Source organism: Anser anser, assembly GCF_964211835.1.
Source record: "Anser anser genome assembly, chromosome: 2".
Taxonomy (NCBI): domain Eukaryota; kingdom Metazoa; phylum Chordata; class Aves; order Anseriformes; family Anatidae; genus Anser; species Anser anser.
In genome coordinates, this window is record NC_139721.1 from 54618872 (window position 1) to 54644942 (window position 26071).

Sequence of the window (26071 nt, forward strand, 5' to 3'; positions counted from 1 at the left end):
CAGGGGATTTTGGCTCAGACCTTAAGACACTGTAGTCAGGTAACTGACTACAGGTTGGTACTCTTGGTTTCTTTCAAGTGCTATGTGGAGAAAACACCACCTCCTCTGTTTCAAAGATGCTCTTACTCCAAATCTCCAGGATAGTTACGGCTTGCCTAGTCTATGAGAGGCTATCAGGGACAATAACGAATTCCACCCCCCTCCGTGTAAAGATTTTTTTTTACAATCATCGATAGTTATGACTAGATTAGAAAGGTTTATAAAGTCTGTGGGATGTTGAAATTGAAGTAATCCAGATTTTTCCTGCGAGGGTTACTGGAAGTACATTAGTGTAGAAATGTTTCTTCAGACAATATTTACTTTTCATTTGTTCTGTAATCTTACAGGAATGCTAATAGGGTTACAAAAGGATTCAAAAATTAGGGAAAGACATTATTTAGGTTTCCTGGGCATCTTTTGTTTGGCCTTGTTTTGCTATGGTACTTGATGGTTTAATCCCTTGAATGTCCCAGAGTAGTTTTTTCAGTAAACTCTGACCTGAGTAAGAAATCAAGATATAAATAACAGTTTTAAATTTTATTTACGATTGCTTTGCATCTTTTGTACTGCTCTCTGTAAAGAGATCTGCATTCCAGTTGGTTGGCTCTGGATTGAAGTGGAATCTTGACTGAAAATTCATACAGAGTGCATAAGAGGCATTCTATTTGTTCAGTAAAATGCCCTTTGTAAAAAAATCTTTGTAAAATATTTTTTTTTGCACCTAAATGAGTCCTAATTTTATGACTGTTTCAATCCAGTTGAACTTTCTTTTCCTAATAAGCTACTCATCACATTATTAATACATAAGCAATATGGTCCCCATGCAGATACAATTTTCAAATGTGCTTAGATGTCTGCTTGGATTTTCCAAAAATCCTAACTGGATGAAGTGTCTAGTTGTCTCTGACTCATGATGCCACAGAGCATGTCAGCATCTGCAAGTGCTCAGGTGCCCCTGAAATTGGGTTTTTCAAAGTTTGCCTCAGAAAACTTTCCTGGGACTCGTGGGGAACCTCCGGGGCACAGGCAATGGCAAAATCTGCCTCTCCGGAGCTGACTCACTTTTTGTCTTCCTCGCAGTCCCAGGCTCCTTGAGCACGTATTCCCACTCCCATGCAGGTGCAGCCAAGTCCAACCAGGAGGACTGTCACTCCTTGGACCACTCCAAGGGGGCACAAGCCCCTCCAGGCCTCTGAGCTCTTCAGCCTTCATTGTGCCCTTGCTTGTGAGGGCTTGAATTTACAGCCTGCACAAATGTCCTATAACAGTAAGGCTTTGTTCATACACCCGAGGAGGAGGTTAGATCTGGTTGATTTTTTCCTTCTTTTTAAAATCACAATGAATAATCAATCACCAAATGCTGTTGCAGGTGCTCAGTGATGCTTTCAGACTCTTACCCCCAGCCCCTCCTTTCCCAGAGTGGATAACCTGGCTAAGTTTAAGTACATGGGTGATTGCTTTAACCTTTATTGCAGAACATCCTGGGACACTAATTTTTACATAAGCGCATGGTTATGATTAACATTAATTCCAAACTTACTTATACTTTTTTTTTTTTTTTGTATATCATTACTGAATTGTGCATCATTACTGTATTGTGCATCATTACTGAATTTTAAAATTATATTTAATTTGATTATGCTTCTGCACTGCTGTCTTCTGTCTACGTTGCCTCTCTTCCAATTAGAGTGGATGACATGCTGAAATACTGTTGTGGTAGACTTGAAATTCCTAAAGCAGAACATACCAGAGATTTCAGAAGAACAACCCCCCTCTTTTGTTCTACAGCAGATTTTTCTGTTGTCCAAATGCGTCCCTGGTGACAGCCTTCACAAGTAAACAATTTTTTGGTCACCAGCAGCAGTGGCTTACCCAGCAGTTCCTGATTTGTGTCATACCAGTTCTCCTGCCCCAACTGCTGCTGCTGATCTAAGTGCACTGAATTGAAGAGCAAGGAGCTAACACCCCTCTCAGACACTATCCAGGATCTTTCTTTCAGCCCCCAAAATGAAACTGGCAGAGCAAGCAACAGACATTTCCATGCTAATCCCATATTATAAATAGCCACAAAGTAAGACGGCTAAGGAAATTGCATATGTTTTTTTCTTATCTCTGGCTTATTCATTCTCTAAACACACTTTTTCTCCAGGTGATACATGTGGTTTAAGCTTAGAAAACCTTACTTCACTTCTGCTGACTGGTTTTGTTAGTAGATATTATATTTGTTTTTTTTTTCCCCTTCCCTTCCCTTCCCTTCCCTTCCCTTCCCTTCCCTTCCCTTCCCTTCCCTTCCCTTCCCTTCCCTTCCCTTCCCTTCCCTTCCCTTCCCTTCCCTTCCCTTCCCTTCCCTTCCCTTCCCTTCCCTTCCCTTCCCTTCCCTTCCCTTCCCTTCCCTTCCCTTCCCTTCCCTTCCCTTCCCTTCCCTTCCCTTCCCTTCCCTTCCCTTCCCTTCCCTTCCCTTCCCTTCCCTTCCCTTCCCTTCCCTTCCCTTCCCTTCCCTTCCCTTCCCTCTTTTCCTTTTTTTTTTCTTTTTTTTTTTTTTTTCCCCACTATGGTGAGCAGCAGTGAGGTGGGATGCTGAAATCACAGCTCAGATCAGCTGGTTCCCTGTGTAAAGGCATCAAGATGAAGCGTGTTGAACTCAGACTCTCTCTTACATGAGGTCATTGTGTTGGTCGTCTCAGCCCTGTGTTCAGCTCTGATGTGAGCTGCAATATTTCTATGACCTCAGCCTGGGGATAAGCTAGTGGCCCCGGACTCAGCAGTGGTTCAACATGAATATAAACAAAGTGGAGATTTGCTTTATGCCAGACGAGGTTACTTTCAAGCATACCCACAAACTCGTAGAAAATTGATATATTTGGTTTATTGAAAATAAGTAATGGTACCAAAAGAAACAGTATTTCAGGCAAAATAATATTTAATGCTTACCAGCTCATGTACCTTGACCCTGTGATTTCAGGCTGTGGAAGAGATCAGCCTGTATCTCGGTAAATATGTATTGCCAGTTTCATTTTTTACAGATTAAAGGGTTTCTGTACTACCTATTACTGCCATTCATTTTCAACTTTTTTCCTTAAGTCACAGAGCCAGCTTTATGGGGAATTAGATCATGTGTCAAATGCATGTATAAAACTTTGGATAGATGTATTGTTATTTTTTTTTGTCCTTGAGGGTATTTATTTTGAAGTAAGTTATATATAAACTGTCAGCTGTTCTTAAATGACTAAAGCATTTAACTGCTGCATTTTGGAGAATAGATGGTTTGTCTGCAACTACTGAAGGATGGTATCCTATATTTTATATTTTCAAGCCAAAGGCAAGAGAAAATGTAAGCTTACTTAAAAGATGGTGGCATGGAAGGGACTATTTAAATGTTCCCAACTACTATTACTAGTAGATTATGCCAAACTGGGCACATCAAAGGGAGCATAGGAAGCTTCTGTGGTGGTGCAGAGGCAAGAGGAAGGATTTTTGTGTAGACAGAGATACACATGACCTGCTTTAGTAGTCAGCTCAACTCCTAGGTCTAAGTCTAAGCTGAACGTAAAGCCATAATCTTTGGAGGAAGCTCTGGCTTACTTCTCTGTGTGTCTGCATGCTGGGGGAAGCTGAGCAACATGTTCTAGAACTGCTTTGATGCTTAGCAATTGGGTTTAATTTTAGCATTTTGGTTAAGCTTCACAAAGTTACAAAGACATCCTTTGGGACTGCAGTTGTTGAAGAGTAAACTTAAAAGGCAGCTATGGAGTAGTATTAGTCTGAAAACTTCTCAAGGTTCCCTATGCATCCACTGTAAGACAAAAGACCTTTTTGGGAGCAATTCTTTCAAATAATAATGAAAAGCTATGAAGCTGTCAGTGCAACCCTTAAAATCAAGGTTGTTTTGAAATGGTAATGTGTTCATTGTAACAGGTAATGGGAACATTACATCTGGCCTTCTTCAGGATGAGTCACACGCTTTTCCTCTTCTCAGAGACTTGGCACCTCTGTGTGATGAAATCCAAATACTGGCTGTGCTTACAGGGCTGAGCAAAACACAGAGCAGATGAAGAGATACAGGTCAATATGTACATCTATAGCTGTTTGCCAAGATGACACGGATCCAGAGGAATGTTTGAATATCATCCAGAAATTGTCATTCCTGAATATACATCCTCTGAGATGACCCTAGAGAATACACACCTGGTTTTCACGTAACCAATTGCAGAAGAGATACCAGCTGAAGAGCACGGGAACACTGGAAGGTTTTCAAACAGATCAATGCTGTTGCTAAAATAACCTGGAATTTGGGGTACACTGGTCCGTATTGTTTCTTTTGCTAAAAAAAAAAAAGACACTGCCCTAAGAAATAGGACAGTACAAAATGACTTCATCTTTGCCATTTCAATGAACAGGTCTGTTCTTATTTTTTTTCCGCTTGCTTGCTTTTGTTTTTATCTTACATAAGCAATAGATAATTTTTAGCAGTGAATTCTGCAATGAATGATATTTCCTGCAACCAGCAGTCCCTTATCTGGAAGATGATGCTTATGCATAGAAACTCTGGCAGTTTCTGAGGTTAACAGTGCAAGATTCTGTCTTCCATATGGACTGACTTTAAATCGGGAGGATAAAACAATGTTTACTAAGCAAAGGTATTTCTGTTCAGGTCCTTGGGAATATTCCACTGCCTAGGACCTGCTATGGTAAAAAGTATTTGATGTTTAGTCTAAGTTTTGCTTTTCTCAGAGTTGTCATTGTTTCTAGTTGTTGCTCTTTTACTATCCTAACTTGTTATTCTTCTGCTAGCTGTTTATTTCTAACAGATGCTTATAGCCAGTTAACATATGTGCCCTCAGCCATTGCTTAGCTAAGCCGTACACACAGCAACTACTCCTTTCATTTTTCCCCCCATTTGAACCCCCTCCTTAACATTTTCTTCGGTTTCTCATGGCTTCTAATATGTCTACAGGGCTGACTGAAGTATCCTGGGACTGGCAATTTGGTTTTGAAAATATAAATAAATAAATACAAATACAATCTTTTTTTAATTAAAGCTATTTATTATTTGCAGGGCTGTAGCTCGCGGGGCCTCATTGTTTGGGAATGCTGCGTAACAAAGAGAAAGGCTGTGCACTGAGGAGCTTCTGCGAGAAATCTCTTCAAAACCGAACCGAACCGAACCGAACCGAACCAAACCAAACCAAACCAAACCAAACCAAACCAAACCACACCAAACCAAACCACACCAAACCAAACCAAACCAATCCAAACCAACAACTTACTCTGCAGCCAGGAATAGCCACTGCCAAAAATTGACTTGGTACCTGGCATCATTCAACAGGTGCGATACTTCTCTCTCTGCTTGCCTGTTTTCCTATCCCCTCTGCTGTCGTTGCCGAGTGTGATTTGTATGACTTAATTCAGCAGCTGTAGGTAGACTTGGGCTTGCCTGAGTGTGGCTGTGGCTTTATTTTGTGTTGGGAGCCTCTGCTTCTTTTCAAGCTGGCGGTAGCTGGCAGCTTGCGGTTAAAAGCAGCTGACAATGAATGCTGCTGTGCTTGAGGCGCTGCATGTGCAGAGGCAGATGAGCCCCGGATTTCTAGGCCAGCAAGCTCTGGTCTCATGCCTGGAAGGCTTCCTTTGTTGCTCCAAGGAAGACGGGGTGTCACCATACAAAGAGCAGTGGGCACCTTGTTCCAGTGAGACTTGGAGCCTGGGGATGGCTCCTCTTCTTGTGGATGGGGATGAGAATGGTGGCTGCTGTTTTGGGATGGCAGCAGTCCCTGCAGGAGATGCCTCCCTAAGTGGCTGGTGTCCATCCTGTGAGTTGAGGAAAAACAGACTGCAGATGAAAGCAAGAGTATGGTTTAAAGGGCCTTTGAAAAGAAGTATGAATAAACATCCAGAGTAGTGGAAAACACTAACCAAGGTGAGATGCTTTCCACGAACAAATTAGGGATGATTTATTCTGTCACTGACATCAGTTACATGTATGTACAGATGGATCATAGTCAGCAACAGCTCAAAGGCTTACTGTGATCCACAGGGCCACTGGAGAGACCAAGCTCTTAGGTTACATTTCCAAGCAGTCAGCTCTTGTTCTCCAAACACACCTAGGCTAAGGATCTGTGATCCTACAAATGCAGGAACCGGGCAGTCTGCATGTATAACATTTTTCCAAGAGTTTAAATGTTGCCATTGAGCAGCTCGTGTTACCTGTAATTGTTTCCTCCAATGGGAAGAACAAGGTGGGCATTCGCACCCAAGTAACACCGCTTTTCCAGCATTAAGTTGGGAAAGGAACAGGAGAATATTGAGAAGCAAAGCCGCAATTTTCTCCAGCATTTTGCTGTCTCCCTTCATTGCATGTCTGGGAGAAGCAAACAAGGTATGATGAGTTTCTGTTGGTAACAGTTTGGCAAAATTGGGATCCTTCAGCTGCAAGTGCTGGATGTAGACATGATTCTCCACATTTTGGGTCTACTGCATACACAGGGCTCTCTCTGCCTTCAGTTCCAGCACTGCTTCAGCCCTCAGTTCATTAGGTTCACTTTGTTCAGCCTGCAGCAATGTGGCTCCCAGATGTGTTTTCCGGTATTTCGTTTATAACTGTGAGGAATCTACAGCATCCAGTCACCCCTGTGTCTGCCTTTTTTTTCCTGGCATTGAAGTTCTTTGAACAGGACATTCCTATTAACATCAACAGTCAAAAATGAAATAAAACTAAAAAAACCCTGTCAGGTTTTCATTCTCACCAGGAAGATCTTTAAGGTAGAACTTCAACAAGCACTCCGGTAGAAATATTTGCTTGTATGGCTTTGAATTTTCCTCACCACTATGCTAAAACAGTTTTCAGCTAACAAGTTATATGCATTGTGTCTTTAAACTCTTCAGCTTTGTGAGTATCAGTTTCAGTGTTGGGACGTAAATGGTTTATTTATTATACCAACTTATGTAGCTTGGGAAAAAAAAAAAAAGAGCTGGAGGAAGGCTTGTATGCCTGGAAACTTGTCTGTTTCTTCCAGCTATATGGACTTGAAAGATGTTATCTCTCTTACAAATCTTGCCTTCCTTTGTAAGCATGTGGTTGGATAATTATCTTCCACTATTGCTTGGATAAATGGTTTCTAAAGAATTTGGGCACACAAAGTCATCTTTGCCAAACTGTCTAAAGATGATTTCTTAAAAGAAGTGATTTTCTCTCTAAGTTTATTTCACAGGCACACAAAAATGCTTTTTGCCATATGTATTTCTAGGCCTGTTTTTAAAGCATCCCGAATGATTTGTTATAAATTTTCACAGACATAGCAAAAAAATGCAGGCAATTGTTTTTGTCTAAGTCATTTTGAGAAGGTGTCACTATGTCTGACTTCAAAGCGCCTGGTAAATTTAGATCAGAGAGGCAATCAATTTGAAATATTAAATCATGCATAGCACAGAGCATTGGGCAAAATTAAAAAGGGAGGCTGATTAAAAGATCAGAAAAACATAGCTCAAGCAGGACTGTGGGAGTTTGATTTACTTTCTTTTTTAAACTGATTTTGTTTCACAGGATCTTCCTGTGCCTCCTGCCACCATGAGAAAAGAGCTTCAACACACTTTGCTTTTGCACTTTGCACTTGCAGACTCTCCAGCTGGCTCCTGAAGGAGATTCATGAACTCTGCATCATGCAGCTAGTCTGATCTTGCCTACACATAACTTTAATTGCAGTATATAACAATTGGTTTATACTCTTAATGCAAAGAATAACATCTCTGCCAAAAGCATCATAAATGATGAGTATTTCTCATAACCTTATCCCAGTATTTGAATCTTGACCATGCCTCAGCCTCCCCAGTTCTTGGGAAAGTGTGTTCCTCATTTTAATTCTCTGCTTTACAGACAAGCACTGTTTAATTTCTGTGGATATTAGTTGTGTTTTATCACAGTGACAATAGGGTTCAGGACAGGATGAAGAAAGGCCCCCATCCTGTCTTTTCAGAATATGCAATATTTTATATATTTCCATCAAATCCCAGACTACCTGCCACTTTTCTAATGTTAGTTATTCCAGTCTTTATTAAACTTGCTTGACAGGAGAATCCACTTCTTGGCTACACCTACCTCTTCCCTGCAATACCCTCACTGAGATGGTTACTCCTCCCCATCCTTATGAAGCGTAACATTCACTTTGCTCTTGGCTGCCCCTGAACACAGAGTTATTCTCCAAGCTATCTGCAGTGCCTCACAATCTCTTTCCTCCAACTGAAATGGTTGTCAGGACTTTGTCAGGTATAAGATTAGATTACATTTTGCCTGTCAAAGAGGTGTTTATTATGTTTTACATTTGGTTTTACCATTGTGTTCTGGTTTGCCTGACCTCGTCGTCCACCCTGGCCTGGATGAAGACCTAAATAACTATATCACCTGGCAGTTCCTTTCCCCATTTTTACAGATACTACAATATATTTGTTAAGCAATGCACCATTTCAAGGTTCTTGCTGATGACTGCTACACAGAGAATTCATCATTCAACGCTCTCTCTTGTTTTCTAGCCTCTTTCTGATCTTGTTGTAATTCTTTGCCTTTCTCTCCATAAGTATGTAATGTTTGTATGGCTCCTTGAAGAGACATCTCAGGTTGTGTCACCACTTCAGAAGGAAGCTCATTCCAGTCCCACCAATACCACTACCAATTAGAAGTGTTGTCTTCAAAAGGGCTGGAAATCCAACAGTTGTAGTTTCAGACTCACACAGATGTCAGCTGAAAAACATGTACAAAAGCTCTCTAAAAATATCTGACAAAAATTCAGTTCCAGGCTAAATAACAGCACTGTGTGGGATATACAGAACCCCAGTTTTGAAGCCTATTGGAAACCTCTTTGGGCTGAAGCTGGCATCAAGGATTCGAGGGTTTACCTGACATTTACCACCTATATCCCATCCACTTGTTATTGCTGCTCCACCACTGCTACCACAGCCTAGTGTCCCTCCCTTTGTATTTCTTTTCTCTGTGTAATTCTCTCTTCATTCTAATACAGGCAAATTTCAAAGTGAGATTTCACTCTTTTCCACTATTATTTCTATTATGAATATTTGTGAATTTTGGGGCATTTTAAAGTTTGGGATATGTCATGGCACAGTTTGATGAGATTTCTAATTCTGTAGCCTCAAACCACTATTCTGCCTTATGGGTAACATTAACCAGGCTGACTTGATCTTCTTTGAGACATTACAACCATTCTCAATCTAAATATTTTCTTTCTTTCTTTCTTTTTTTTTATTTTTTTTCTTCACATTTTTATTTGTGTGCAAAAAAAGACCAGCTCCTGTTTTTTCCTTTTTTTTTTTTTTTTGACCAGCTCCTAGTTAAGCTTTCAAGTGCTGTTAAAATCCAATGTACTCTCCAAGGTCTTGTTCTGTGTATTATAATCTCTAATCATCTACGCTTCAGTATTCACAGAAGTGCTAAAACCATTTTACCACCCCTTTGCTGGCAAGAGCACTCAGAGAGTCTTTCAAAGAATGAAACTTTTCATGAACTACAAATCCAAGACATTTGCGAGGCTTTCACAAAAACTTGGCATTTAAATGACTGTGTTAAATCCAAGAGTAATTTTCAGATCTACAGTATATAAAATTGGTCCTCTAGCTCCTTGTAAATATCAGCACAAAAGTACGACTGTGAAAAGTGTGTATCATAATTAGTAGGAGAAAATAAACTGATATTAAGTGTCACAAAACAGGTTTGCAGAGGTGAAAATGCCTCCACACTCTTGTCTTTCTTCCAGAATTGTATACAAAATTGAAAATTGGCCTCTCTTACTAAGAATTCATACATTTATGAAAATTATTATTGTAATAAAGATATCCACTCTAGAATAAAAAACCTTAACTCAGGACAAATGTTACTCCATGGAGAACAAAGCATGTCATTTTACTGTTTTTCTATACCAAATTTTCAATTTCAAATTTTGCAGAAGAAAAAAGTGGAGGAAAGCAAAGCTTTCCAAACTGAAATTGTGTAAAATGGAAATTTCACAGATTTTGTTCTCCATTTCCTCACAAGGAATACCAGTACAGTCAGACCTTACAGAAGAAATAGGGAGGTAGAGATGTAAAGGTTTTATTTATTTGTTTATTTATTTATTTATTTATTTATTCTTTTTAAAACTGGCTTTAATTTTCAGAGTGGATCCTGGTCTGGAATTTTTATTGTTTTCTAACTCACCCCATTTTCCTCCGCCCTTATTTAAAATATAAAAAATAGAGATGGAATACATTTCTGCTCTCACTTAACTGTGACGGAAGTCTTGAATAGTGTAACTCTACCCAGTGAAAACAAGCGTATATGAGATCGGACTTAAAACCTGTTTTTATTGGACGTGTACATGGCATGGGAAGAATGCATGCAAACCAGCACATTGCTGTCACTCCAGCTTTGGGTGGAGCAAACACACTGTCGCCTTCATGATCTTACATAATTGTCAACAGGGCCTTCCTTTTTCAAATCCCATGAATCTCTCTCAATCTATGAGACTGTGTAAATGCCACAGAAATCTCATTCCTGACTTTTGATCAATACCAGGTAAGAGATTTGAGCCTGTTCTTTTTTTTTTTTTTTTTTGGTGAGAATCAGATGGGTTTCTCTCAATCATAATCACAGATGCAGTGTACTCAATGCTAAAATTACAGTAAATCTCAGGGGGGATGAGAGAAGTTACTGAATGCTTATGAATTAGTTATGGTGTCTGGACGCAGCAGGTGTGAAGAGTTTGCCAGCTAATGGCTAGAGGAATTCATTCTGAGGTTGTTTCTAAATCTTGCGCTGCATTCACAGGCTGTGAGAATAAATCATTACATAAATATCTAACACCTCACATGTGCACATGATTGTTTTTATTCCTAATGCTTCAGGCATGGGGAACACTTGTGTGATTATATGCTGTGCTTCACTGAGGGGAGAAGAGGAGCTCAGTGAATTTGCCCTTGCACAGGAGTCCTTGGCAGAACAAGAGGCTGAGCCCAGTTTCCTGCACCCGGTCTGGTGTTGCAATCTCATGACCAGTGTGCTTCTCTGCAGATACTTCCCTTGCATCACTCCTACAGTGGGAATTATTCTGAAGATTTGAATGTAGCTCCCCAGTTCTGGGACTGTCATATAGGTGTCAATATACAGCTTGACATGCATTACCGTAGAGACCTGCACACCTACTTGCTTGACAGACACCTCAGAGATTCAGTCAGTCCTGGAAATTTAACCTTGCCATTCTTCCATGGATGAGAGGTGTGAGAGAAGCAATTGTACAGGTGTGACAGAAAAGAATGAAGCAGGCTCTCTCCTCAGGTAGTGTAATGTGAGCAGTTGTGGTAATTTACAGACATTTTAATCCCTTGCTGTTAATATGGTTTTGGACTGAAAGGATGAAAGATCTCCTGTTTCCTAGAGGTTGTAAGCCTAATCTCCAAAGAAGAAATTTATCCACAGCAGACAATAAGAGTAATTTAGATATTGATACCAACTTTTATCTCCCTTGAGCTTTGCAAGCTTTTATCTTAAAAAGCTTCTGAAATTTAGCAAGACGTCAAAAGAGCAGTAGCAATTTAAATTATGGTGTAGGAGCATGACAGCTCTGAAGACAGCCACAGTAAGCTCTTACTCCTATAAAAAGCATGGCAGAATATTAATCATTCTTGCAAACTGGAGTTGAGTACTTCAGACCAGTGGTATTAACCTCCAAAAGGTGAATGTTGACAGGTGTTTTCTCAGGTCCTGTTCCTCATCTCCACTGCATCAGTCTCTCCCTTAGAACACTGTATTAGAGCTGTGAGCTGTAAACATGTCATGAGCATAACATAACACCATATTACATGTAACATTTTGGAGCGTGAGCACGTCTTAACATACCACGTGAAGTTCTCATGGGGCAGCACTAGCAGGTTTAGCACATTTTCTTCATCCTCATTTCTCTTGTTTCCACAGATTTTTTTCAAAAATCTGAAATAGTAGATCACTTAAGTGAAATATGTGTCCCAGGTCTTTTGGATTTTTCTTAACCCTGTGTCTTTGGATAGCTGCAGCACTTGTGGTTTTTCTTTTTTAAACTAGGTTGCATTTCTATGGGGTGAAACACCTGTTTATTCAAGTGGGTGAACCAAGAGCGAGCATAACCCGCGGATGAGGCAGAGTTGTTTGCAAGAGCAAAGGAACTTTTAACTACCGTACATCTACAAGCCTGAAGACTCAGAGCTCCAATATAATGTTTTTGTATTTACCTAAAATAATGGCTACGTGATCTTTTGCAAGCAGATGTGAGCTTACTCTGTCTTTGCTCTGAGCTGACTAGAAGCCATAGAGCAAACTAGTATGGCACTAGGCCTAAACTAATATACCCTGCTCCTCAGCTGAACTTTATTAGCTTGGGCTTGGTGCCCTACTAACCACAGCTGTGGGATTCTTGTCAGCTAGATTATAGGCAGAACAAGCTCATGTCTCTTTATAGGTAGCACTATAGGGTTTTAGTTCTTGTGAATAATGCTAGCCTTAAAAGACTGAATGTTTCTTCTTTTGCTTCCTAGAACAAGCTATGAAGTGAGTTGCCTGCTCTTCTACCTCCATCCCATCTCTCAGCAAGCCTAAGGTGTTTTTCAGTCTTTGTGCTCTTTGTTTTGCCATCAGAAAGTCATTCTTTATGCTATTAAATAGTTTTTTTCCCTTTCCTTTGTGCTCCTTTTGTATTTAAAGAGACAGTGATTTTTCTAGCTCCAGCTTTTTCTTTTTTTAATTTCTTTTTCATTCCTGCAACAAAACAAAACAACTGTAGAAGATTATCAAAGAGCAGCTGAGGAAAGACTTGGGAATTCATGTGGAAGAAACTGATGTTCCTTTGAAACTTCTTCAAATTACTTAATCTAGATCTCTAATCTAGAAGTTGGCTTGATTGTAAGTAGAGCTTCTTGGGAATTTTCCTTTTGAAAACATACTACTGGAAACTGCCTGCTTGTTAAAAGCTGGGTTTGATTTTAACAGAAAAAAAGATTAAACGTTAGTTTTGTTGAATGTAGCGGAGTAGAGAGAGGAGAGACAAAATCTAGCCTGCTTAGCTATTGGTAGCTTGTGGTCTTGGGGAAAATAGTCCTTCTTCAGGGTCTGGTTCAATACAGTTCAAATGAAGTTGGATGGAAAACTTCAGTGAAGGTGAGAACTGATCTGCCTCTGAAAATCATAAGCACTTTTTTTTTTTAATCCTTTGTGGTGTTTGATTTTGTGAGTCATTACAGGGTCCATGGTTCATAGATTCATAGTGCTTAAGAGTAAGGGGATATACTGCTTACTGAACTGTTGGGCTTAAGTGGATTCTCCTCTCCCCTTTTTTCAGTTTCCACTTCTTCACACCCAAACACCTGCTACTGTTGAAATGGGTGCTTACCTCCTACTGCTAATCTTGAGTTTGATGAACTGGATTTTTCATAGCAAAACTTGCAATGAGTTCTTGACAGTTCTTTCTTCCTGTTTAGAGTTGCTCAAACATTTCTCTAAGCTTTCTAACTTCGAGCAGGGTGAAGGTATGAAAAGAATAATCTGTACTTTTTTTTTTCTTCCAGACTTTAACGAAAACTAGATAGAACAGGAACATGCAGAAATAAAAATTAGTTAAAAAAAAGTTCTGTTTAAAATGCTCTATTCTCTTTTTTTTTCCAGAAGTTTGATTTGTGTGACCAATATTTGTAAACTTATCATTTTACATAAACTACTATCAGTTTACAGGCACCTCTGCAACAGCAAAAAACTGTCTCCAAAATTCACTGATCTTATCACTGAGAAAATACTCTTTTTTTTTTCTTGCTCACAAATAAAAAATGGCAAAAGCTTGTCTTCCACCTTTCCGCTTTTCTGTAAAGTCATGGGATCTCCTGTTTTTTCTTGGGGCAGAATCCAGTCCTCAATGTGGAGATACGGTATAAGTTGCAGTTATGAGCTGTATGACTGTTGGATGCTATTGTGCACCAGATCAGTGAGAAAGAGGAACTGAGAATTCTGGATGCTGTCTGATACCTTGCTATTGATACTCTTTATACTGTTGTGAAGGAAATATTCCTATGGTGTATCGGAGAGTGGTGCAGTCAGAATACCTTCTCCTTTGCTGTAGAGTGGTAGCTCAGGATGAGATTGCCTTGAAACAAATAGATTTTGTTTACCATTGGAAGTGTTATTTTACTTGACTTGTATATTCATTTTTTTGTGCTAGTAGAAAGGATTTCATGACACTGGAATAGGATGGTATTTAGAAGACCACGTTTTCTGCTCACATAGATGGTATAATGATTTGCAGTGAACAACTCTGGAATTTCTAACACCTGTTTTTTATAATCCCATAGAGAAAAAGATGGATGTATTTTTATTGCTTATCCTTTGGGGGTGGGGGAGATGGAGGCCCACATAGCAGTGAGGAAAAAGCATATTCAAGGAGTTGGGAAAGCGGCTCCTTTATCTATGAAGGGCTGAAAACATGTCTTGTAACAATGCAAGATTATACTTCCCAGGCAAATGAATATATACACTTTTCTGTTTCTTCTGGACAAATATTTTATATTTTGAATGTGCTTCATTAAAGTGGGAAAGAGGTGTTGAAATCCTATTATTATTTATTTATTTATTTAGTGGGTTTTTTTTTTGAAATTCTCTATTTTCTACATGATTTTAATGTTACTCAGCTATGGGAAATAATTAGATGCGTCTAGATATACCATTTTCTTTCTCCCTTTAAGGAGCTCATTAAGTTTCTGTCATTTGCTGCTTTCACGTTGTGCTCCACTGTAGTCACCTCCATAGCAATGGAAAATAAAATCACAAACAATTTATAATTTCAAATGGAGGAAGGTTCTGATTCAATAGAATGTTAAGGGGAGCGTGACTTGGGTATCTGACAGGGGACAGAAGTAGCAACATATACCAGAGATAAACTGAGAACCAGGTTCTTCACAATCTGCTCAGAGGTGATTCCTACTTCTGCACCATTTTTCTTCTTCCCATGCTCCCTGGGTGAGATAGAAGACCAAACCAAAGATTGGTTTGAGAATATATTAAATTTAAAAGGAACATTAAGTGTAAGGCTAGCAGTCTTGGGCCTATTTGAAGTGCTGGGCTGGGATTGAGGCTCTTAGCTTGGTTCCATAAGTGCTACAGTCCCATCCTGTGTCAGTGTTCTCATGATGTAGTTGAAATTAATGAAAAGTGACTGGGTGAGAGAAATTCCATCTCTGTGGAAAAACTGCAGTACTAAAAGTTTAGTTTCATTTGTTCTCTACTAGAATAAAACAGGCACTTAAAGGTACTCCTGGGGAAAAACCCTGAATTACTTTAATCTGAGTCTTGAAAACTCTCAGCGAGCCTTGAATCTGTGATTTCTTTACTCTGAAATGTGTCTTGATAGGTCAGTTGGTTTGAGTAGCAGGAGATGGTCTTGTTCCATCTTGAAGAATGATGATTTCTGGCTCTTGCCTCTGTGAATACACTCTTTTAAACAGGAGATGGCTTTTAATTTTTTTCTATTATTAAAAATATTTGACCTCTCTCAAGTCATTTCATGGGACAGTTTAAATTAATAAAGAACCAAGCACATGCCAAACTTGCTCAATAGCTTCTTTGTTCTGAAAATAACTGTAAAATGTCTAATAATTGACCAAACTTATATGAAGCGCTGTGTTACAGGGTCAGGATAATTCACATATATACATGAACCAGAGAGATGTTTTTTCCATCTACCTTGCCTTTGATCACAGGTGTGTTCTGTCATTCCACTTCAGTAACCAAACAGATTAGCCCCTAAAATGAAAAATAGCTTGAAAGTTGATATAAAAGACCTAGTGTCCAGGCCAAAATTAAAGGAGAAGGGAGACAAGTAGTTATAAATTACTCTGGCTTAATATTGTGACACTGGCGGCACAATTTTCTACAAAGGAGATAATCTTTCCTCATTATTCAACTGCCCAATGAGGTGCACATTTCTTGCCAGAAGTAGGACAAGTCACTATAAAGAACATGTCAAGTTATAGTCTGCCAAATTAAACAAAAGCAAAAAGAAAAATATCTACTAACTGGATATCTGCAGTATGGTGACAGCTGGGTCACCTCTGTAGGCAAAGAATCTAGATTTGTGAATATTACTCAATTTTTCTTTAAGAAAAGTTAAGACAACACCCTGTCTCACCCTGAGATCACTGACCTCTGTTCTGCTGGCGGTTTCAGGGAATAGTAATCACCCAGACATTGTGTGGGTTTGCTTTCCTTCTTCTCCTGGAGGAATGGAGGGTGTTGTTGACAGCCAGCCTAGAGCCCTCCAGTCTGCCTTCTGGACCTCTCCCATGCACTGTGAGTATTGGAACTGAGTTTTTCACTTATGGTGGGATGAACATATGATGAGGCAAGAAGATCCTGAACTTACCACGCTTTTTCCCCCTCCTTTTTCATACAGCCACTTATGAAATGGCTGTTTTAACATTTATTCATCTTAGACGAGAGCTGTAAAAAAGCGGTGAATGGGTTGGCAGACTGACCCTGAGTAGATGTATTGTTCTGAAACACCTGTTAAAGAGTTCTAGCTGATGGCAGGATTGTGTCTTATCGGCATAAAAAATAAATATGACAGTATTTGTATCAAATGCACAGCAGCAGTATGTACAGAGAATAGCAATTGAACAACTAATGTGACTTTTGATATTCTCCACTGGGGTCTTTTCTACTGGTCTCAGAATACTTATGGTTTGTTTGTGTATTCTGGGCTTTAGAAATTTTCCTAAGCTAATGCTCACTGATGTGGCTATTTTAATTGAGACTGTATGCAGTGACTTGTGTTACAATACGCAAGCATTGCTAGAAATCTAAAAGGAACTTCTTGAAGCCTAGGGGTTGCTTGAAGAGCTAAAATGTACTGGCTGAGACTATTGTCAAATTGAGTTTGAAACCATTTCTAGATGCTATTGTTTGTGCTTTTCAAATTGGGTTTTGTTAAAAAATGTGCTAAAATTTTGATAAATTAAAGTAGTTCTATAATATATGAAAAGATGACAAAACACTTTCCTGTTTGTCTGTATTATGTGGGTCAGCATTGGTGCCTAAATTATAGTGTGCACTGTAAATCTCAAGGCAAACACTGGGATCAGTGTGATTTACTTAGTTGCAAACTGTCAAACTCTCCCAACTTTATATACAGTACAGGCTTTGCATATTCAGAGAAACCAGCTAGCTGCAATTCACTGTTTGCAGAAAGCAATGGTAAATCAACTTTTCAGCAAGACTAGTCCATAAATCAATGAACAGTATATTCCTTTGAGATGCTCAAACCTGCACAGGAAAGCCACTCTAAAGCCAGATTAACGGGAATCCTGATTTATGGTTGAATCAAACAGCCAAAGTCTATTTTCAGAAATCTGAAATACTAGACTTATAGAACTTATCTAGGTGACAATCTTATGGCTTGCCACTGCTGCTGTTTATTCATTTCTTGTAGATATGTAGGGGCTGAAAATATGCATTGCCATGTATATGTATATATATATTCTACGCTTGTAGGGGGCTGCTGCCATTAAACTGTAAGATACAACACCATACCTGGTACTGTAAAGGTATGCATCATTGCTCTTTTCCTTCGCTTCATCCTTTTGCTGTCATTTTTATCCCTATTATCTACTGTAGTCAATTGCTGAGCATCAAGCCTGGGACCCTTTACAAAGAAGCAGGTGATGCAGCCCTTCAGCTGGACTAAGGAACCAGTACCACTGTAGTCAGCAAATCTTATTTCCCCTTGTTGATGTGGCTGAAAGTACAAGGTATATTGTTATTGCTACGTGACCTGGCTGTCACGACCGACCATTTCACCATCCTGTGCTTCCTGCTAATCAGCTAGTGGAGAGCTGTACCGGGACTGATAACAATGTAAACGGTGTGGAGGCAAATTAAGAAGTGCTTTGAACAGACCGCATGAATGAAAATATACTGCGTTTAATTGGCAGACTCTAGTCATAGATGTGGAGGTGATGGTCAAGTTTCAGTTGGGATAAAAATACTTTTACAACAATAATACAGCTCTGAATGACATTTTAAAAAAAAAAGTACCTCCCCTTAGCTGGACAGCAGTGGTAAGTTCCCTTGCATTCCAGAGGCTAACTCACGGGAAAGATAACTTCATTTTCAGAATGCCATATGTTATATATTCCTAAGATAAATATTCCTACTCCCATTTTTTTCAGCACTTAGCTTCTCTCTGTAAAACTACCGAATTTAAGCTTCAGAGGCTGGGGGTGAGCACAGGTTGTATGATTAGCTACAACCTAGGAGGGCAGCAGGTGCCTGTCTCCACTCTGTGACAGAGGTTGTGTTGAAGTGCACTGCAGCACCCTGGTCCGAAGCATCTGGTCTGCTGATGATTTCTATAGCAGTGGCCTTACTGGTAGCATTTTTTCAAGACAGGAGCACCAAAGGTGATGCTTGTTGTGACTCACAGAACAGGAACCAGGTATGTACAACTGAAAGCATCCCTGATATAAAAACAAATAAACAAAAAAATCTAAAAGTCAAAAGCAAAACTTTGCTAATGCTACAGGAAATTATCAATAACAAATACAAAGACTGATGTAAAGGGACATTATAATGGTTTGTCCTTGATTAAAAATAATTCAGCTGTTTGAATTGTGCATAAACTGAACCAACAACACAAGGAATTACTAAAAGTAGTGTATCTCCAAGACTTAAGGTACCTTTTGCCAATTTTGTGATAAGATTAGCCGTATGTTTCAGTATTAGAAGACTATATCATATTAAAGACAAAGTTGTTAACTTTTATAAGACTTTTTTTTCCCTTCTAAAGCAGAAAAATCAAAAGAGTGCAAACCTTTTCAAAGCAAATAAAAATGACTTATGTTTTTTTCTCTGCATATTTTTACCAACTTGGAGGTAGCTTGTCTTTTAATTTATTTTAGTACCTTCTTGCTACTATTGAGCAAAAATGCTTGTTTCTTTTTGATGTGAAGCTGGTGTGTAGCCCTGCTTTTTTACTAGCTAGAAATTCTGATTTGGGACTTTGCCACCTTCATGTTTACTTAAATAGCCCTAGGCTGCAGGATGAGTTCCTCTGTCTAGACTTATAGCCTTAACCTCCCAGGGACTGACTTTAGAGGAAGCCTCTATACCTGGCATGTACATTCCTTTAGTCTTTAGAAACCTAAAATTATCTTATTTTTCTGTTCTGTTGTCATTTCTCATTTTTCCAGGTATTTGTTTATCTCTATTTTTAGCTGCCAAGGTTTCACTTTTCCTCAGGGAGGGAAGAGGAAAGCTTTCTGGGCCTGCCTGTTAATAGATATAGCCACTATTTTTTTTATTTTTTTCTCAGAAGCGTGCAAGCTGGTAAATCCGCTTACTAAGGCGTCTCACTTCAAGGCATACAGTACAGACTGTCTCCTTTCATCATGGTCTGACCTTTTCAGGAGGAGGGAAGAGCTGCCTTGTCCAGGTGAAGCACTTGTAATCAGTGGGCTGAATCTTTTATTGGCATTTTAAATGTAAATGCTATCTGACTTAGAGTTGTCTAAGTGAGGTGTCCATGCGGTTGAATGTATTGTCCTTTGCTGTCAGTTCTCAGTTTTAAGGGGATGTCCTGCTGAGGTACTTCTCACGATGCTGGATACAGGGTTTAATCCTTCTCATTGCTTTATAAAAAGTCTCCCTGAGTTCAGTTGGACTGTGTCTTAAGTGGAGGGAGGCCTATGTGACTGGAGTAAAGACCCTACAGGATATGACCCTTTCCTTCTGTTCATGCTGTTCCTTTTTTCCTTTCCTCTTTAGTAAGTGCCCATCAGTGCTAGGAGGCAGCGCAACTGACATATCCACAAAGCTGATTCACTTTTTCTGATGCTTCAGTAAACCATGAAGTTTGCTGCTCAGACTGTTTCTTGTAAAAGCACAGTGATGTGGCACAAACCTATTTGCCTGGCTGAAGGCAGGTGGAAGGAAAGTGTTGGGAAAAGCCTGTAGCTAGGCAGATTTTTTTTTTAAGGGGATGGGGGTTTCACTTCTCAAGATTTTAATGTTTTCAGACAGTATAAATACCTTGTGAAAATTAAGAGTATATTTTGTAAATTTATCTCCTGGTTGTCATGTGCACATTTTATTAGAAGCATCCTTTGACATCTTCAGGTTAATTTTTATAATTGTTTTTCTGTATAGCTTTTCTTTCTCTGCCATATTCTCTGTTACTCTTGCCAGCTTGAAAATCCCTTCTCTTTTTATTTAGATCTTGCAGAGTGGTGGGCTATCTTTGTTGTGAAGCCAAAATGCAAATGTCTTGCTGCCACTTCAATTTCTTGGCTTGAAGTGGACCATGATTTGATACAAACCAGACATACGTGGGGAAATACGAGTACAGAGGGTATTAATTAAGCTCTTGAGTGCTGCTCCTGATGATATACAGTAAATAACTGCACCTGACACCTATTGAGCACCTAAAACTGCACTAATTCTTGCACACGTAAATCCTATGCCTTGTGTGCAAAATGCATGTTGGTGGGTGAACTGGCTGCAACACAGTGGCTGTATTGCTGTCCTACCTGATCAATACCAGCATTACATACATCTGTCAGAACCACTGTCCACTCAGACGTGTTATGGAAGAAATATATGTGCTTAAGCAAGTCTGTGCTTTCCAAAATGTTGAGTTGGTGGTTGTCTAACAGCATTAGGAAGCTCATCGAGTAGCTTGTAATAATGTTTGAAAACCTGGGCCAATCTTTGATGCTGGCAACTGTGCCTAGGTTATTTACAGTGCTTGGTGTTTAACTTTTTCTGATAGAAAAAGGAAGGAAGCAGTCTGAATAAATGTGACACTCCCTTATTACTGTAACTTGGAAATTAATTTATGGTTCACTGTAAAGTCTTTCATAGTCACTGCTATTGAATGCCAAAATCTTCAAAGGATAGGCTAGTAAGGTCATGATGTTTTTAAGGAGCCTTAGTTATACAACATCCAGTTAAATTCCCAGCAGGATTTCCAAAAAGCTTAGGTACCAAATTCCCTCAGGAGTGTAATGGGATTTCGATAAGCATTAGAAGAGTTTATTCTTCGATTATTTGATTCTGCAGTATTTGTAAGTGGAGGGCTGGGTAGCAGGGCCTTGTAATACTGGACTGTGCAAACACAAAGGGACGGAGTCCTTCTTTGCTGTCACAGTAATTGAGGTACTCGGAGAATGGGTGAAGAAAGGCACAGAAAAGGAAACAAGTTGCCTGGAGTGTGGCTGATCCTCTAGCAAAGCCTGGTTCACTTCTCCATGGCCTTGACAGTGGCTTCCGGCAGGTCTAAAGGCTCTGCAGATGTTTTGCTGCTTCAGCCTAGCCCATGGGGACTGAGAAGATCAGTGCCTTTTGGCGTTGTTTACCTTGGCTATTAAAGGTATAACCTGGGCCATAATTAGATTAAAATTGTTTTTTTCCCTCTTTGGTGCTTAGTGTTTCAGCCAGGCTCATAAGACAGACAGGCCGCTTTGTTCTGTTGCTCTGTACTAGGTGACCAGACAGCACGGTGATCTGAAGCCAGCATGCCTGTTTTCTTGGTGATCATGAGGCAGTGGAGGAGCTGCCATCAGAGGAGGCTAGCAGGAGGCCTCAGCCATCCTCCTGAGTGCTCCACTGCGGAGGAGCTGTGGCTGGTGCATTGTCTCGGGCACTACAGGCCTGTGCCATGCAGGTCACTCCAGCTGTTGCATCTCAGCTTCTAATTTCAAAGCCTTTAGCTCTCCTGGAAAGGGCGGTCGCTGTTTTGCTTTTGGAGGCTAACAACCGCTACGCTTCCCCAGGAGCTTTGGAGGTCAGGCTTTCATCCGGATGCCTCCCCCACCTCTCTGTTCTGTCCTTCTTTTCCTGGAGATTGTAGAAGGCCATAAAATGCTTTGATAATTAAGCAGGGAAAATTTCCACAACCCATAAAACTTAAAAGGTAATACTAAGCTCAATTTAGCTTTTGAATGCCTTTCAAATAACTTGTATTTAACACATGGTAAAGGTGCTCAGCCAGTGCTCTTGAACAAACAAATCTCTGAGTTTGATTTTAGTGTTTTGTGTCCAGACTGGTTGTAGCTGCTCTAAGAGCATTCCTTGGTTCAGGTTTCCGTCATAAACTGCAATATGGGAACTGGCGGAGGCAAAATAAAGATCTGACCTGAAACTTTGTCCAAACCACGGACTGGACATAAATTATTCTTTTGAAACTTGAAATCATTTTTGCTGGTTTGTATAATCTTTCTCAGCCAGCACTGTGACAAACTTGGTAAAGGTTGGCACTTGCAGCAGACTTGAAGAGAGATTTGCAAGCCTGGAAATATTTGGAGAATGACCTGAAGTGTGTTTTGAGATGACAGGAGGATTTTGGTAGAAACACTGTCAGAATAGTTTGTGCAAAACTTGCAAGAAAACATTAAAAGAAGTCAGTGGTATCTTCTTCAAAATTTTGAATGCAGGACAAACTCCTGCAGAGGGTGGACTCTTTCAGATTTAAACCACTATGTTTCACATACCCCTGTCAAGGGAGGAAATGACCATCCTTAAAAATGATTTTATGTCTAGACTGTAGCTGAATGGCAAGTTGATCTTAACTTCTTTCTGTCCCATCACATTTTATGGGTAAGGTAAGGCATTTGATACATTCCACATTACGTGGGCCCATGACCATGACTCCATGTGTTGGAGTACCTGCACAGGATGAAACCAGCGTGAGCGGTTGCTGCCCCAGGGCCAATGGGGCCTAGCAGAGCTGGCTGAGGAAGCCCTAGGGAGGTAGAAGGAGCTTCAGACATTTGTCTTTCTCCTGTATGCTGAACAGCAGTGAGAACAGCAACGGAGGAACAGAGGTCTGAGATGGGGGGACAGCTTTGGAGGATTAGTGGAAAAAAGATGTGAGGCCAGGAATTCTAGATATTGAAACAGGGGAAAGACCTTGATGTTAACAAGCTTATAAGTCTTTAACAGTTGATGTCTAATGCAGCTGCAGGCCTCTGTATTTTTGTTTCACTGACCAGGTAAAATCAGGAAATGCTGGAAATTTGCAGCTGTCCAAATAAGAATTTTTTGTCCATGATAAACTTAACCAGAAAGCCCTTCCTTCCAGTAGTTCTTGTGATAACCTGTTCTGGTGATGTCCACTTAGATGTTTGCAAGGCCAAATTAAGGTGTAGCTGTTAATCTTTTAAGATTTACATTGTTTGAGACCAGGTATTCTTGGAGTCTCTTTAATATACTTCCAGTTCTAACTTGCTCCTATGGATTTTCTCATTGCAGAGCTGCCATCACATGTTCTCAGTAGAGGCCAATGTTTTTTGCAAGGTATTTGCGTACCCCTTGGTTTAGTCTTTGACTAACCTGCCTACAATAATCATTTATGCTGGAACATCCTGGCCTGATAATTCAAAGGCAAAATACAATTGCCTCTGCCTCTAAAGCTCAGTCTGCTGTTTTAGGAAAGGTTATAGCACTGTCAGGATCAGTCCTTGCAAGCTTACTGAGTTAGTAGTGTATAAATTCCAGAAAGAGTGCTCTTAACGGAAAGCGTCAATAACTCAGCATTTCATTAGATGATAATGACTTGACAAAATTGATCTGCAAGTCTGTTCATTTCCTGAAGCATTTCTAAAATTCATATTCTGAGTAACCAACTTATACTAGTTCCCTAAAATCAAACACAATGCTCTGACTAGCGCTAAACAATCAGTATGATAGTTGCACACATTTATTTATGTTTTGAAGAGGCAGGCACCGTGTTTTTGTGAACTGGCAACCGCCAACCAAATCTAGCTGTGCTTCCAGAAACTGTCAGACATTTTTAGCAGTGAATTTCAAGCAAGATGGAGATCTGGAAAGACTTTACACTGGGGAAAGTGTGTGTGTCTGTGTGTCCCCTATTTTATTTTTATTTTATTTCTAGTGAAAAATTAACAGAAATAAAGATTGTGCTTTAGAACATTCTGAAAGGCTGCAACACAAAGGAAATTTAATGCCCAGAACAACCAGCAAAGCCAGCTAGCCAAGCTGAAAGATGCCTTCTATATATGTATACACACTTATGCACAGTCATTTAGCCAGGGAGACACTTTTTCTTTAAAGACTGTTAAGTGACTTTGGGGGAAAAATGCATTGCAGATGGTATTTTTTTCTTTTTAATTAAAAAAGGGGAACTTTTTGCTGCAGTATGTTGAAGGACTGGAGGTTAAGACCTTTTACATCCTCTAATATAAGTTATTGCTCCATCTTAAAATGAACTTCATATGCTTCCAATGATCCTAGGTCATTTCCTCTAGGCAGAAATCAGCATGGTGTCTTAGAATATAAGTGTGGGTAATTAAATGTAGGGCCAGGCATAACACTGAAAATTCAGTCCTAGTTAATTTTAAGGAGCAAGATGGTAAAGAATTTAATTGAACATAATATATTTCAAAAGGTTTGGAAGTGAGTGTTGGGTAAAAAAGGAAATTGCAGTAAAACTGCATAAATTTTCTTTAAAGTCTTTTTTAATAATATCCCATAGATAGAGTAACTAAAATAAATGTACACAGGTACTTGGTTTACTTTGAGGTTTCACTTTCATATGGGAAATAACCTAAGTAACGTTGTTACTCTGATATAGGTCCCTTTTACCTTGCACTGAATACAGTGCCAAGATTCCCCTGGATTTATATGATACTAAAATAAGATTATCTTCACTTAAGTAGTTAGAAAATGTTAAGGTATTGTAGCACTAAGTTCAATAGAAAAGTTAATACCAGACTCTGTTCTGTTGGACTATTGTCTATATAATTATCTTGATAGATATTTACAGAAAAACTAGCTTCAGCCCAGGGAGGGTGACTTGTGTTTTCTTCAGTCATTGGTGGAAAATGAGATTCCCCAAGAGGTTGATTCAAAATGTCTAAACCAGGCCTTTGTTGTCAATCTCACATTCTGGAGAAAGGTATCTCCATTAGGTAAAGAGGCTTAATTTTCATTCCCCCCCCAGCTCTGCATCTACTCCTGTATCCTTGAGCAAAATGAAGAGCGGTGGTGGAACTTACCTGCCTTTCCTAAGATATTATTGTTAGTATAATTGTCAATACATACGTCTTCTAATGTTATGAATTTTCTTGAAGTGCCACAAATGTGTTTATTGTGTTCATTGGTTATAAACATTACATGTCTCCACTGATATTCAGACAAAAAAAAGCCAACAGAACAACAAAAAAGAAATGCAGCTCAGATGTCGCTTTACACTTTTCAGCTGAGTGTTTTCATCTGCTGAAAGCATAAACAGAGGGGGTCATTGAACAGAATTTCAGTACCACTCATCTTTGATTAAAATCTTTGCTTAATTTTTTTAAAGTTTTCTTAATCTATGAAAGATTTTGTGGAACTTTAAAATTTAAATACAAAAGTACCATATTCCAAGGTACTGAAGGGTCACTATCTCTCTAATTATCATGCAATCAGACATCTTTGCCTAATTCACTAGTAGAACCATACAAGTGAATATATTCTTTAACATATAAATTAAATTAGAAGGAATTTAACAAAAGACTAGAGAAGGATGTTGTTAATTAAGCTTCCTTGCAGTACTTACAAATATATTCTGTAAAAGAAGCCTCATTAATGTCTGCAGTGTAACAAACTTTTCATTTAATAAGCTGTTGAATTAGAAATTTTCCAGAATGAAAATGTCGAGTATTAGATAATTGGAGCATAAAATATTGTCTGCTGCTGTGGCTCTGATCTCGTCTTGGCTCTGCTCCACAGTTTGAGAGAGATTCCACGTTTATGGCATGCTCGAGACACGGTAACGTTACAAGCTGTGCTCTGAGCAACAGAAACATTAAGAAATCCTTCTTCTGTCTGAGACTAAAATGTGTTTGATTTGTCAGGGAGACTGAAATCAAGATGCATGTGATAATGGAGGAGAACAGACGAAATGATATGCCAATAAGGATAAACAGTTACAGGTTTGAAGCTGCACTGCTGTTGCTCCAAGAGCGCTCAGAGCTGAGATTATTGTGTTGC

At 39.4% G+C, this 26071-nt stretch overlaps 3 long non-coding RNA genes across 12 annotated transcripts in view; 2 read left to right on the forward strand and 1 right to left on the reverse strand.

Moving 5' to 3' along the window:
* Positions 1–9107: 9107 nt before the first annotated feature.
* LOC310893717 overlaps positions 9108–26071 on the forward strand; it is a 116518-nt gene continuing 99554 nt past the window's right edge. Inside the window, exon 1 of the long non-coding RNA XR_014579238.1 lies at positions 9108–10591. This is a non-coding gene — a long non-coding RNA (uncharacterized lncRNA). The remainder of the gene's footprint in view (positions 10592–26071) is intronic.
* LOC310893716 lies at positions 10980–12008 on the reverse strand. The gene is made up of 2 exons (XR_014579237.1): positions 11912–12008; positions 10980–11835 (listed from the first exon to the last, which is right to left on the reverse strand). It is a non-coding gene; the product is annotated as an uncharacterized lncRNA (long non-coding RNA).
* Positions 12453–26071, forward strand: part of LOC310893715 — a 31149-nt gene continuing 17530 nt past the window's right edge. The window contains exons 1-8 of one of the 10 annotated variants that reach the window (XR_014579229.1): positions 12472–12644; positions 12828–12946; positions 13069–13201; positions 16253–16375; positions 17576–17628; positions 18469–18518; positions 19395–19514; positions 21563–21875. This is a non-coding gene — a long non-coding RNA (uncharacterized lncRNA). Of the gene's footprint in view, positions 12645–12748; positions 12947–13068; positions 13202–16252; positions 16376–17575; positions 17629–18372; positions 18519–19394; positions 19515–21562; positions 21876–26071 lie in introns of those variants that run through there. The other 9 variants (XR_014579227.1, XR_014579231.1, XR_014579232.1 and 6 more) reach the window with 9 other exon arrangements.